This window comes from Nicotiana sylvestris, chromosome 11 (genome assembly GCF_000393655.2).
Source record: "Nicotiana sylvestris chromosome 11, ASM39365v2, whole genome shotgun sequence".
Lineage (NCBI taxonomy): Eukaryota > Viridiplantae > Streptophyta > Magnoliopsida > Solanales > Solanaceae > Nicotiana > Nicotiana sylvestris.
The window spans coordinates 153,962,594-153,974,652 of record NC_091067.1 but is presented as its reverse complement, the minus strand read 5'-3'; the positions used below and the strand labels follow the sequence as shown (position 1 = coordinate 153,974,652).

Here is a 12,059-nt window from a genome sequence, read left to right as displayed (position 1 = left end):
TGGCTGCAGTCTGGGATGATAGAATAAGGGCATGTCCTCGGGTGGGGCAGAGTGTGGGGTGGGGTTCAGGGGGTGGGTCGGGTAGCAGGGTAGGTAGAGGGGGCAAGGGAGCATATAGGTTGAGAATCGGGTCATGGAACATAGGTTCACTAACGAGTAAATCCATAGAGTTGGCGAAAATCCTGCAGAAGAGGAAGATTAATATAGCGTGTGTCCAGGAAACTAGGTGGGTCGGATCGAGGGCGAAAAACGTGGATGGGTATAAGTTGTGGTACTCTGGTGTCCTGAGGGGTAAGAATGGAGTGGGTATCCTGGTAGATAGCCATCTTAGGGAGTCCGTGGTAGAGGTCAGGCGGGTGAATGATAGGCTAATGACTATAAAGTTGGTGGTGGGTGAGGGTACTTTAAATGTCGTTAGCGCGTACGCGCCACAAGCAGGCTTGGATGAGGATATTAAAAGGCAATTTTGGGAGGGGTTGGATGAGATTGTTCGTAGTATACCGCCTTCTGAGAGGTTATTCATAGGAGGAGATTTCAATGGTCATATTGGGTTATCTGCAGGTGGGTACACTGAGGTGCATGGCGGATTTGGTTTCGGAGAGCGGAACGGAGGGGGCATTGCGCTGTTGGACTTTGCCAAGGCTTTCGATCTAGTCATTGCAAACTCGAGTTTTACGAAGCGGGATGAACATTTGGTTACTTACCAAAGTTCGGTGGCGAAGACTCAGATTGACTATCTACTCCTCAGGAGATGCGACAGAAGGTTGTGCGAGGACTGCAAGGTTATCCCAGGTGAGACCCTCTCAACGCAGCATAGGCTTTTGGTGATGGACATTTGTATTAGGATAAGGAGGAAGAAGAGGTCAGTACAAGGACGCCCCAGGATTAGGTGGGGCGCCTTAACTAAGGATAAAGCTAAAGAGTTGGAAGGAAGGTTATCGGCAATGGGAGCTTGGAGAAGTAGTGAGGATGCAAACACAATGTGGTCGACGACTGCGGACTGTATAAGAAAGGCGGCGAGGGAGGTGTTAGGGATATCTACGGGACACTATGGTGGACACAAAGGAGATTGGTGGTGGAATGCAGTTGTCCAAGGTAAAGTGGAAGCAAAGAAGGCGGCTTACCTAAGGTTAGTAGGGAGCACTGACGAGGAGGAGAAGAGAGAGAACAGTCAAAGGTATAAGGTAGCTAGGAAGGAGGCGAAGATGGCAGTGACAGAGGCTAAAACGACAGCTTTTGCTCGTCTGTATGAGGAGCTAAGGAACAAAGGTGGGGAGAAGAAGTTATTCCGACTCGCTAAGGCGAGAGAGAGGACAACTCGGGATCTGGACCAAGTGAGGTGCATAAAAGATGATGACGGCAAAGTTTTGATGGGAGATGACCAGATTAAGAGGAGGTGGCAGACCTACTTTCATAAACTTCTAAGTGAAGAAGGGGATCAGGATATTATACTTGGGGAATCGAGGAATGCCGACAGTCACCATGAAGTAAGTAATTGTAGGGACATTGAGATCGATGAAGTCATGGAGGCAATGCGTAAGATGAGAAGGGGCAGAGCTACCGGGCCAGACGAGATTCCGGTTGAACTGTGGAGGTGTGTGGGTCAAGCAGGCTTGGAATGGCTTACTGCATTGTTTAGTGTTATATTCAAGACTAATAGAATGCCTGAAGAGTGGAGGTGGAGTACAATGGTCCCGTTGTATAAGAACAAAGGTGATGTCCAGAGCTGTAACAACTATAGGGGCATCAAATTACTAAGTCATACCATGAAAGTTTGGGAGAGAGTGGTAGAAATGAGAGTGCGAAGGACGGTGTCTATTTCAGACAACCAGTTCGGGTTCATGCCGGGACGATCTACCACAGAAGCTATCCACCTTATTAGGAGGATGGTGGAACAGTACAGAGATAAGAAGAAGGATCTCCACATGGTGTTTATTGATCTGGAGAAAGCGTACGATAAGGTTCCTAGGAAGGTCTTATGGAGCTGCTTAGAGGATAAAGGGGTCCCGAGTAACTATATTAGGGTGATTAAAGACATGTATGATGGAGCTAAGACTCGGGTTAGGACAGTAGGAGGCGACTCTGAACACTTTCCAGTTATTACGGGATTGCACCAAGGGTCGGCGCTCAGCCCATTCCTATTTGCCCTAGTGATGGATGCACTGACTCATCATATTCAAGGGGAGGTTCCATGGTGCATGCTATTTGCTGATGACATTATTCTAATTGACGAGACAAGAGGCGGCGTCAACGAGAGGCTAGAGATTTGGAGACATGCTCTTGAGTCTAAAGGTTTCAAGTTGAGTAGGACGAAGACGGAATACCTCGAGTGCAAATTTGGAGTTGAGCCGACGGAAGCGGGAGTTGAAGTGAGGCTTGACTCTCAAGTCATTCCCAAGAAAGATAGTTTCAAGTACCTTGGATCGGTTATTCAGGGGATCGGGGAGATTGACGAGGATGTCACACACCGTATAGGGGTGGGGTGGATGAAGTGGAGGTTAGCGTCGGGAGTTTTGTGTGACAAGAAAGTTCCACCGTTACTAAAAGGTAAGTTTTATAGAGCAGTAGTTAGGCCTGCCATGTTGTATGGAACTGAATGTTGGCCGGTAAAGAACTCACACACCCAGAAGATGAAAGTAGCAGAGATGAGGATGTTAAGGTGGATGTGCGGGCATACAAGGATGGATAAGATTAGGAATGCAGATATTCGAGAGAAGGTGGGTGTGGCCCCCATGGAGGACAAGATGCGGGAAGTAAGACTCAGATGGTTTGGGCACATTCAGAGGAGGAGCACTGATGCACCGGTGAGGAGGTGTGAGCGACTGGCTGTAGTGGGCACGCGGAGAGGTAGAGGGAGACCTAAGAAGTATTGGGGAGAGGTGATCAGACATGACATGACGCGACTTAGGATTACGGAGGACATGGCCCTTGATAGGGAATTATGGAGGTCGAGCATTAAGGTTGTAGGTTAGGGGAGAGGGTGAATATTTCTACAGCACAACTGAGAGAGACTATCTAGTTAGGAGTTAGACTAGGAATGTCAGTGGTCGTCTATTGATGCAGGGCTTTACCTTCTAGTTGTACTATACCAGCCATCTAATTCGTATTTCGTATTTCGTATCCTGTGTTTCATATTTCGTATCTCCTATATATTGTTGTTATTTTATTACGCATTTTTATGGTACTAATATATTATCTCCTATTGCTTTTTTGAGCCTTTTGAGCCGAGGGTCTCCTGGAAACAGCCTCTCTACCCTTCGGGGTAGGGGTAAGGTCTGCGTACATATTACCCTCCCCAGACCCCACTTGTGGGATTATACTGGGTCGTTGTTGTTGTAGTCTGAATTTATAAAAGGGGTAATATGAAAGAAACAACATTTTTTGAATTATGAATTTTCCGTTTTTTTTAACTTTTAAATAAATACCTTCTTTTTTTTTCTTTTTTTATTTATTTTGGAAATGATAAAAAAAAAGAAAATTTTTGTATATTTTTTTTTGATAATTCAAACTAAGAAGACAAATTTTGTTTTTTATTCTTTTTTTTTAGAAAAATTCCGGCGAGGTTTTGACAATACTTGGACATTTATTTTCCAAAATAAGTAATTATCTCCCCTACGCTGCTATTTTTCTTTTTAGGAACCGGTCGACATGCGGAACCGAAACAAATAAATGCACGAAACAAATAGGATGCAGCAGGAGGGTCTTTTCATTTCAGGTTGCCTGTCCTAGACGGGCCCAACCCCTGTGTTGAGCCCCCTAAGTCAAATGCAACATGATGCAAATAAACGTTCCTACTAGGGATCCGGCATGAAGCTTCGTTATACTAGGTTTATACCCTGGGTATTTGTTCTAGACTGTGTACCCGAGCGGACAACTCGAGTCGAGGAGGGGGCTACGTACCGGGGACCCGCGAGATCGTCCGGCTTTGTAACTTGTCCGACCTCTTTCTTATTTCAGGTATAGACACTAACAGAATAGGGAGTCTCGACCAGCGAGCTTCTCCCCGGAGGTAAGAAGAGAAGGGTTTCGGCACAGTTTATATACAGTTCAGATAATATCAAAGCGGTAAAAGACAACATTTAGCACGTTATGCAAAAACATGTAATAAAGATCAGATAATAAAGCCAAATATAACAATTATTCTAAGCTCGAATTCTTGAACCCTGAACCAGTGGTTCTGGGTTCGTTCCCCAGCAGAGTCGCCAGAGCTGTCACACCTCCTTTTTGCGCGCCCGGCCCCGAAGGGTTAAATGCGCGAGTGGAGTTTTTCCAATTTAAGTGACAATATTCGAAATGGGATTATTTATTTAATTCAGAGTCGCCACTTGGGAAAGGTTTGGCTTTTGGTGTCCCAAGTCACCGGTTTATCTTGAATCCCAAATCGAGGAAATTTTCGACTTTTCCAAATGAAGTCTGCGAACCAGAAATTCTAAGTAAGGAATTATGTTGACCCGAGGGAAGGTGTTAGGCACCCTCGAATCCCGTGGTTCTAGCACGGTCGCTTAAATTGTTATAATGGCTAAATATCTGATTTAAATACATGTTGTGACTTTACATGCTTTTATTAAGTTTAAACCGTTTTTATTATTATCATTTATTTTTATAGAATTGCAACGTCATGAAAATGCATCTCGAACTACGTCACAATCAATGCACCCGTGGTCGTCGACACATTCTGACTCCGTTGAGATTTGGATTTGGGTCACATCAATGCGCACCCGAATTTAAGAATATAATTTACTTAAACCGTGCCTAAAGAGTCTAACGCGTTATTATATGGTGGAAAAGCCATGAGATTCACTAAACGGCCTAGCCTGAATTCTAAGTATTATGATTATTTATTGAGGGCCCCGCAATTTGCATTTTTATTTGGCGAGGCTCGTCTCTATTTTTAGAAAGGATATCCTAAAGTGGCTACATTTCTAATGCATTTGTCCCTAACACTAAAAGAAAAGGGACATGCTAATTTAACTATATGCTTTTGCCTAATCCGGATTCTTATCAATTTCTGATTAATTATTTACAAAGTGGAGGGATGTCATAACTTGTGAAACATGCTTTAATTGGACAAAGAAATTACATTCGAGATTGACCCAATGTTATACTTGCGTCCAAACGTTTCTTGAATTGAATTCAACTAGACTTATTGAGGCTGAATTTAAGGGAATTAACTACTATGTCTCATTACTTGCGGGGATTCGAACGCGCTTCTATATGCTGCCTAGCGGGTTATGATAAAGGAAAACTAAAAATAAACGAGGAACATTTGTGTAAGGTGGAAATATTCTATTCTATGCATGTCATTAGTTAAACGGGAATCCAGTCAAAAATCTATACCAATTCTCCATGCCTTCTATATACTGTACCATTACATCTTGTACTGGCAAACAACTATAAACTAAGATGCAAGAGGCTAAAACTTGATTAAGTATTATCTAACTAATCTTTCATTACTGAATCACACTAATCAATTTATACAACAGAAGTCAATATACCACAAGCATTACAAAACAGACATCTAAATTTTCTTCAAGAACTCCTTTCATTTCATGCTTTTGAACTGTTACAGTTAACACCAAAGTGGGATTTGAAATGTGTACCTGGAAACACTGAAAATGCAAAGGAGAAGAGGAAGAAGATGGGGAAATCAGCAGCAGCAGGAAACAGAATTAACAGTAGCGGCAGGACATAGAATAGCAGCAGCAACAGGGATAGAATAGCAGCAGCAACAAACACACGAAATAATTGAAGTGGGATCAAGACCTCAACTGGGAATACTCAACTAGACCAAGTCTTCGAGTAAAACGACAACAATCAAGCAGACTCAGCTGGGATTTGAAAGAAATCAATGTTGCACAAACAGGTCAAGACTAGTGAAATCAAGACAGCAATCAAAGATGTAATTTCTGATCCTGCCTGTCTGTGTCATCAAAGAGAATTCTTCTCCAGTTTTCTGTTTTCCTTACTTTAATTCTCAAAATGTTCTCCCCTAAAATCACTCTGTTCTTGTCAATGTCTGTTTCTATGTGTGTGTGTGTGTATATCTCTCAATGTGTATCACCCTCTCTTTCTTTCAAATTATTCCTCACCGTGTGCCTCTCTCTCTGTCTGTATATCCCTGTATGTATTTTCAAATCCTTCCCCAGAAATTCCTCACAGTCCTCCCTCTTTTCCTCTCTCTCTATCTCCTTCTCTCTGTTTCTGTCTCTGTCCCTTTTATAAGCCTAAACCTCAAACCTTTAACAGCCTGTTAGACCCAAAAGAACACCCCTCCCATGTGCCCTCTTCTTTTCAGTTCCACTTAGTTATTTAAGTATTAACCCCCATCAACATTCCCTGGCAGATTTACCCTTTAAAAGGTTTAATACTTCTAAAACTAAAGCAAAGTATGGGCGGTAGAATATATCTGACAGCATATGCTGTCAAACCATTTTTAAATCAAAAGCTCTTTTATGCAGGGACCAGGCTGTGCACAATGCACATGCTGTGCACAAGTGCACATGCCATCAACTCAGATTTCAATTATAGACCAAGCCTTAGGTTTTCTGAAATCATATTGACAACTATAAGTAACTGAACTTGGTTCTTAATTGATTCAGGCAATGTTCAACAGAAGCAAATCGATTTATTTTTGTTCAGACAGTTGAAACTAATTGACGACACATGTCGACTTGACTATATTAGTTATAACACATACAATCGACACCAAAATCAGACATTCAAAAGTATGGGACACCTGATTCGAATTGTACTGACTAAACAGAATTGTACTTCGAGGAATCAGTTAATCAGTATAAATTTGGAATTCAAACTAATTGCACAACCAATACCTACATACACACTATCAGAACAAGTAGAAGGAGATACTCAACCAAACAGCAAAAGGTTCAGGCAAAGTGGACAGGGCATAGTTGATAAAATTCGGGGACACAAACATGAACAGACCTTCACCATAAATCAGATGGACCAAAACAAATAAAGAAAAAGAAAGAACTCACCTTAAACCTTGAAAAATCAAAACCTTAACTCGGACTTGGTCAGGCCTTTCTTAAGGCTGAACGGACTTTAATCGAAGTGTTTCTCAGATGAGAAACACTTCGATTAAGGTCCATTAGACCTTAACTTCTTTGGCTCGAACGGACATGGACCAGTGTTGAGGAACCTTATGGTTTAAAAAAAATCAGATCTGGGATTCGTGCTTCCCTGGTCAGATTCGGACCAAACCAAGCATGGTTTGGTCACGAGGGGGTCTGGGGAGTGTCTGGTGTGAGACTGGGGTCAAACGGTGCGAGTCAGGTTCCGACTCGAATCTTCAAATGAAGATTCGAGAAGGTGGGAAGGGATTCGAGCTAGGTGGTTAACAGATCCAGGTTCAGGATGACAAGGGGGTCCTATGGTGTTAAGGGGAAGGCCACCGGCGTCCATGCCGCCGGTTTTCATGGTGAAGGGTACAGGGGCGGCTCTAGGGTTTGATGGGGATGAGGGTGAAGACGGAAGCTGGGGTTTGGATAGGGGGGGGGCAGGGTAGTGTTATGGGTTTATATAGTTAGTGGGTAGGTGGATCCTGGCCGTTGGATGAGATGTGATGAAGGGCCAGGATCCTTCGACTAACAGGGAACGACGTCGTTTCAAGGGTAAAGGGTTGGGGTCGGTCCGGGTGAGACGGGTCGGGTTTGTTGATGGGTTATGGGGAATTGATCTTGGCCGTTGATCAATTTGAGATCAACGGCCCAGATCGGACTGCAGTAAAACGGTGTCGTTTGGAATGCCCCCTGAGGCCAGCTGGTCTGGACCGGGTTTACATGGGGTTTGGGCTGAGTTTGTTTGGGCTTGTTTGTTTTAAAATCGGACTGGCCCAAGTCCGAAACTCCTTCTTTTTTTTTCTTTTTTTTTTTCTTTTTTTTTTCTTTTTAATTCCTTAAAATAATTTGCCAAATAATACCATGTAAACATTGGACAACAATTATCACACAATTAATTATACTAAACACTTAATGACAAAATACAATGAAGGACGCACATATTTTATTTTTCTTTTAATAAACAGACTACGGTTCACACGACATATAGACATATATTTTTTGAATAAAACAACCATGGGCAAAAATCACAAATAACTAGCAAAAAATGCCACGTAAAAATCCAGCAAATGTACAGCAAGACCAATTGCTATTATTTTGTTTCTTTTGGAGTGATTGTCGCGTAAAACAAAAATCACGTGCTCACAATTACTCTAAAATTAATTTGTATAAACCTTCTCAGATCCTTTAAAAGTATTTTTGAGTGTGTCTAATTTTCCAAAAATAATTCATATTTTGATATATGATCAAAATACACTGACATTTTTAAAGACCCGAGCGACATAAGAATAAATCACTTTAAATTTGATGGAGTAATATCATGATATTAAGCAAATTTCAAACTCAGAATAAGCTATGGATCAAGTAGATAATTAACACCTACATTTGAGATTGTGGTACTACTAGTCAATTATTTTCTGCAAACCTTTATATATTATATCACAATCCTTCTTCACTTACTCTTACAAACTTACCAAATTAGGAAAACTCGTACTGACAATTAATTGAAAAAAAGATAGATGAATACCCATCTAGGAGTATTAAACAATGATCAAGCAAGATGATCTTAGGTTTTAATAAAGCTCAGGTGCCAGGCTAGGCTTAATTAGCACTTCCACAGGATTTACCTTACGTATAGTTATGCGTGCACCTTCCTTCATATCCAAGGGCTCGTTAGTTGGAGTCCTGTAATTGAAACCTTGGATCAAATGTGATGTTCCACTTGCAATGCATAAGTCACCCCCGGACAAGATCGTCTTCCAGAACCAAACGGGATATACTCATAGTGCTGACCACGGAAGTCAATATCTGCAGCGACGAATCTCTCTGGATCGAAATTATCAGGATTTGGCCAGAGTTTAGGATCGCGTTGCAGTTTCATGACATTCGCAAATAGTCTAGTCCCTTTAGGAATGTGATATCCACTAACAACACAATCCTCTACATTTTCATGTGGTACTAACAAAGGTCCTGGTGGATACAATCGTAACACTTCTTTGACAATAGCTTGGAGGTACACCAAATCCTTAATATCACTCTCTTCTACCCATCTATCCTTGCCAACTTTTGTGTCTATCTCTTCTTGTGCTTTTTTCAAGGCATTTTGATTGTTGATCAGTAATGCCATACCCCAATTTATGTGAAGAGCAACTGTGTCCGCAGCATCCAAGACCAAACTCTGTGGACAAAATAGAATACAGTTATATACAAATGATATTCAATACAAATATTTTCTCATCTCTTACTATCAAAAATTATATAGTGATAAATATTTTCTATCCTTAATCAAATCTCTCAAACTAAAGTTCTGGAGTGAAGTTCTACTTAGTAGAGACAGTTTTATCTCCCAAAGCCCGAAAAATCCAAATTAATCAGGCCCCAAAAAAATCTCATCTGTTTTCGTTTATCGTTCTATGTTTTTACTATATAAAATCATCCTTAGTAGTATTTAGATAATCTAACAAAAAGGGTAACCTATCATAATGCAAGCATTAGTGCCTACTTTCACTGCTCAAAACTGTGACATACAGAGACAACTTTGTCGTTGCTTCAAATTATTATTAACCTGTCCATTAACCAAAAATTAAACTGAATAGATGAATAATGACAGATGAACTTACAAAAACTGTCGCTTTAATGACAGTATCACGAGAGTAACCTTCATCAAGATATTCTTTACTCATTTTTGAAAGCACCACATCAATGAAATCTTGTTCATTCCCTTCTGCACCAACCTCCATTTTTTCTCTTTTATTAATATGTTCCTCTAACCAGTTCTGAAAAACAGAATCTATATCCTTAAATGTCCTTTTCATTGCCTTAATATGACCTTGAAAATCCACCCATTTAAATAATGGAATTGGAAATGCATCCCATAATACAAATTCCATTGATAAAACCATAAAATCCTTAAACGCATTCTTAAATCTTTCCACTTGTTCATCTCCTTTACCGGATTCATAATTTTTCCCAGCGATCATTTTCACGATCAGACCAAAATTCAATTCTTCTAACCAATCACTTAGATTTATCGTACTCGAATTTCCATTAATTCGAGTGTATAAATTCTTAATGCTCGTTTGAATTCTGGTGAATCTCACTTGTTTGAATTTTTCGAGACGACTAGCAGAGAGAACTTCCTGAATGACTAATTTACGATTTTTTCGCCAGTAAGGTCCGTAATTTGCTAGAAAAAGCATTGTATTATTGTAGCCAAGGTATTCGCCGTAAAGAAAAGCTGGACGATTGGAGAAAATGGCGTCATTTGTAGAGAAGCAATCTTTTATAGCTTCGTAACTGCTTACAACTAGCACAAGGGGAAGACCTAGCCGAAAAGTGAAAACGGGGCCGTATTTATCAGCTAAGTCTCCGAGTTTTCGAGCAAATGGACGGTCGTCGCCGTCGTTATTGAAGTGGAAAAGATGGCCGATTACCGGCCATCCTCCGGGGATTTTCGTTGGTAAGGGCTTTGAATGTTTTTGAGATTTTTTTGTACATAGGAAGTATAAGAGAAATGTAATTAGGGTTACTGCTCCTACAATGGCTTCTATGGGAAAAACCATTATGGATTTTTGGCAAAAGAACTTGGGAATCAAACTATCACCAACTTCCCTTTTATAGGTAATTTAGGGCTGTGCATGATAAATGCAGAATTATCGTAAAAAAGTTGGTATTTAATAGGGTAACTGGTTTAAGTTTTAGAAAAACTGGTATTAGGTATGATATTTGGTATTAAAAAAATGATATCGAAATATCATACGGTATCGAAATATATACTAAGTTACACCATACACATATATTTGATTATAACATATATATACTCCACTAAGTTACACAGAACTTTTTTCTTGCATTCATGGAAAAAATTCGCAAAACTTAATAACTTTTTATATTGTTCCAATATATCACAATAAATACTAAAAAAATTAAAAGACAAGACTATATTTCATTCACTAAAAGTCAAAACTTAAAACAAACTATTCAAAAGAATGTTCATGATGCTTATGAGATATCCAACACATCATCTTCATCAAACACATTTGAATCCGCTTGTGACAAGGTTGTCTTAACATCTTCACTTTCATCTACAATTCATATGCAATATTAATTAGTTAAATATTAAAAATAATTAAATTTTAAAAATTAATAATATTTAAATTCACATAAAAAAAATATTATCAGTTTGAGTTCGAGAAAACCTGTGCAGCCAATTTCAAATAATAACAAGTGTTTGGACATTTTCATAATAAATGCAACTTATGTACACTTCACCAACTTCCTTTTTATAATGATCTCTTGAAATGAATATTATACTCCCTCTATTTCAGAAGCTTTACGGAGTTTTATTTTATATTCAATATTCAACTAGAAATAATGGGAAATAATCGACTGCCTCACCTTATCCTCGTACTAGAAATTAGTGGTTATCCTCGTACCACTAATGTGTATCGCTTTTTCCTTTGGTGCGGCACCACAATCTCTGTTCAACACCCTCCCCCCTCCTCCCCGCGGTTGATATTTGTTTAAAGTCACTTTATTCTTCAATCATTTACATTTTGACGGGCCATGTTAAATTTGTTTTTATCAGGAATTTGGGGATTTGAATCTACACTCATTTGCAAAAAAGTTATAAATTGATTAATTGACAAAGCTAATTCCTCATTTTTACTATAGCTGCTAATTATCGTTGCAATAATTGCCTAAATAGCTATAAATCTATTGCTACATTATAATTTCGTAGCTAATTATATATTTTTGCTACGCATTAAAAGTTATTGTAGCTAGGGGTGGGCAAAAAAACCGAAAAACCGAATTCCGAACCGAACCAAATTAATTTGGTATTTCGGTTTCGGTTTTTTCGGTATTTCGGTCTAATTCGGTACGTGAATTTCGGTATTTCGGTATTTCGGTTCGGTTTTCGGTTTTATAAGTGAATTATTTCGGTATACCGAAATACCGAAATTTGCTAATATATTATAC

General features: G+C 39.7%; 1 pseudogene; it reads right to left on the bottom strand.

Annotated features, from left to right (window-relative positions):
* Nucleotides 1-8,485: 8,485 nt before the first annotated feature.
* LOC104231466 (nicotine N-demethylase CYP82E4-like) lies at nt 8,486-10,671 on the bottom strand (annotated as a pseudogene).
* Between the last annotated feature and the right edge of the window lie 1,388 nt (nt 10,672-12,059).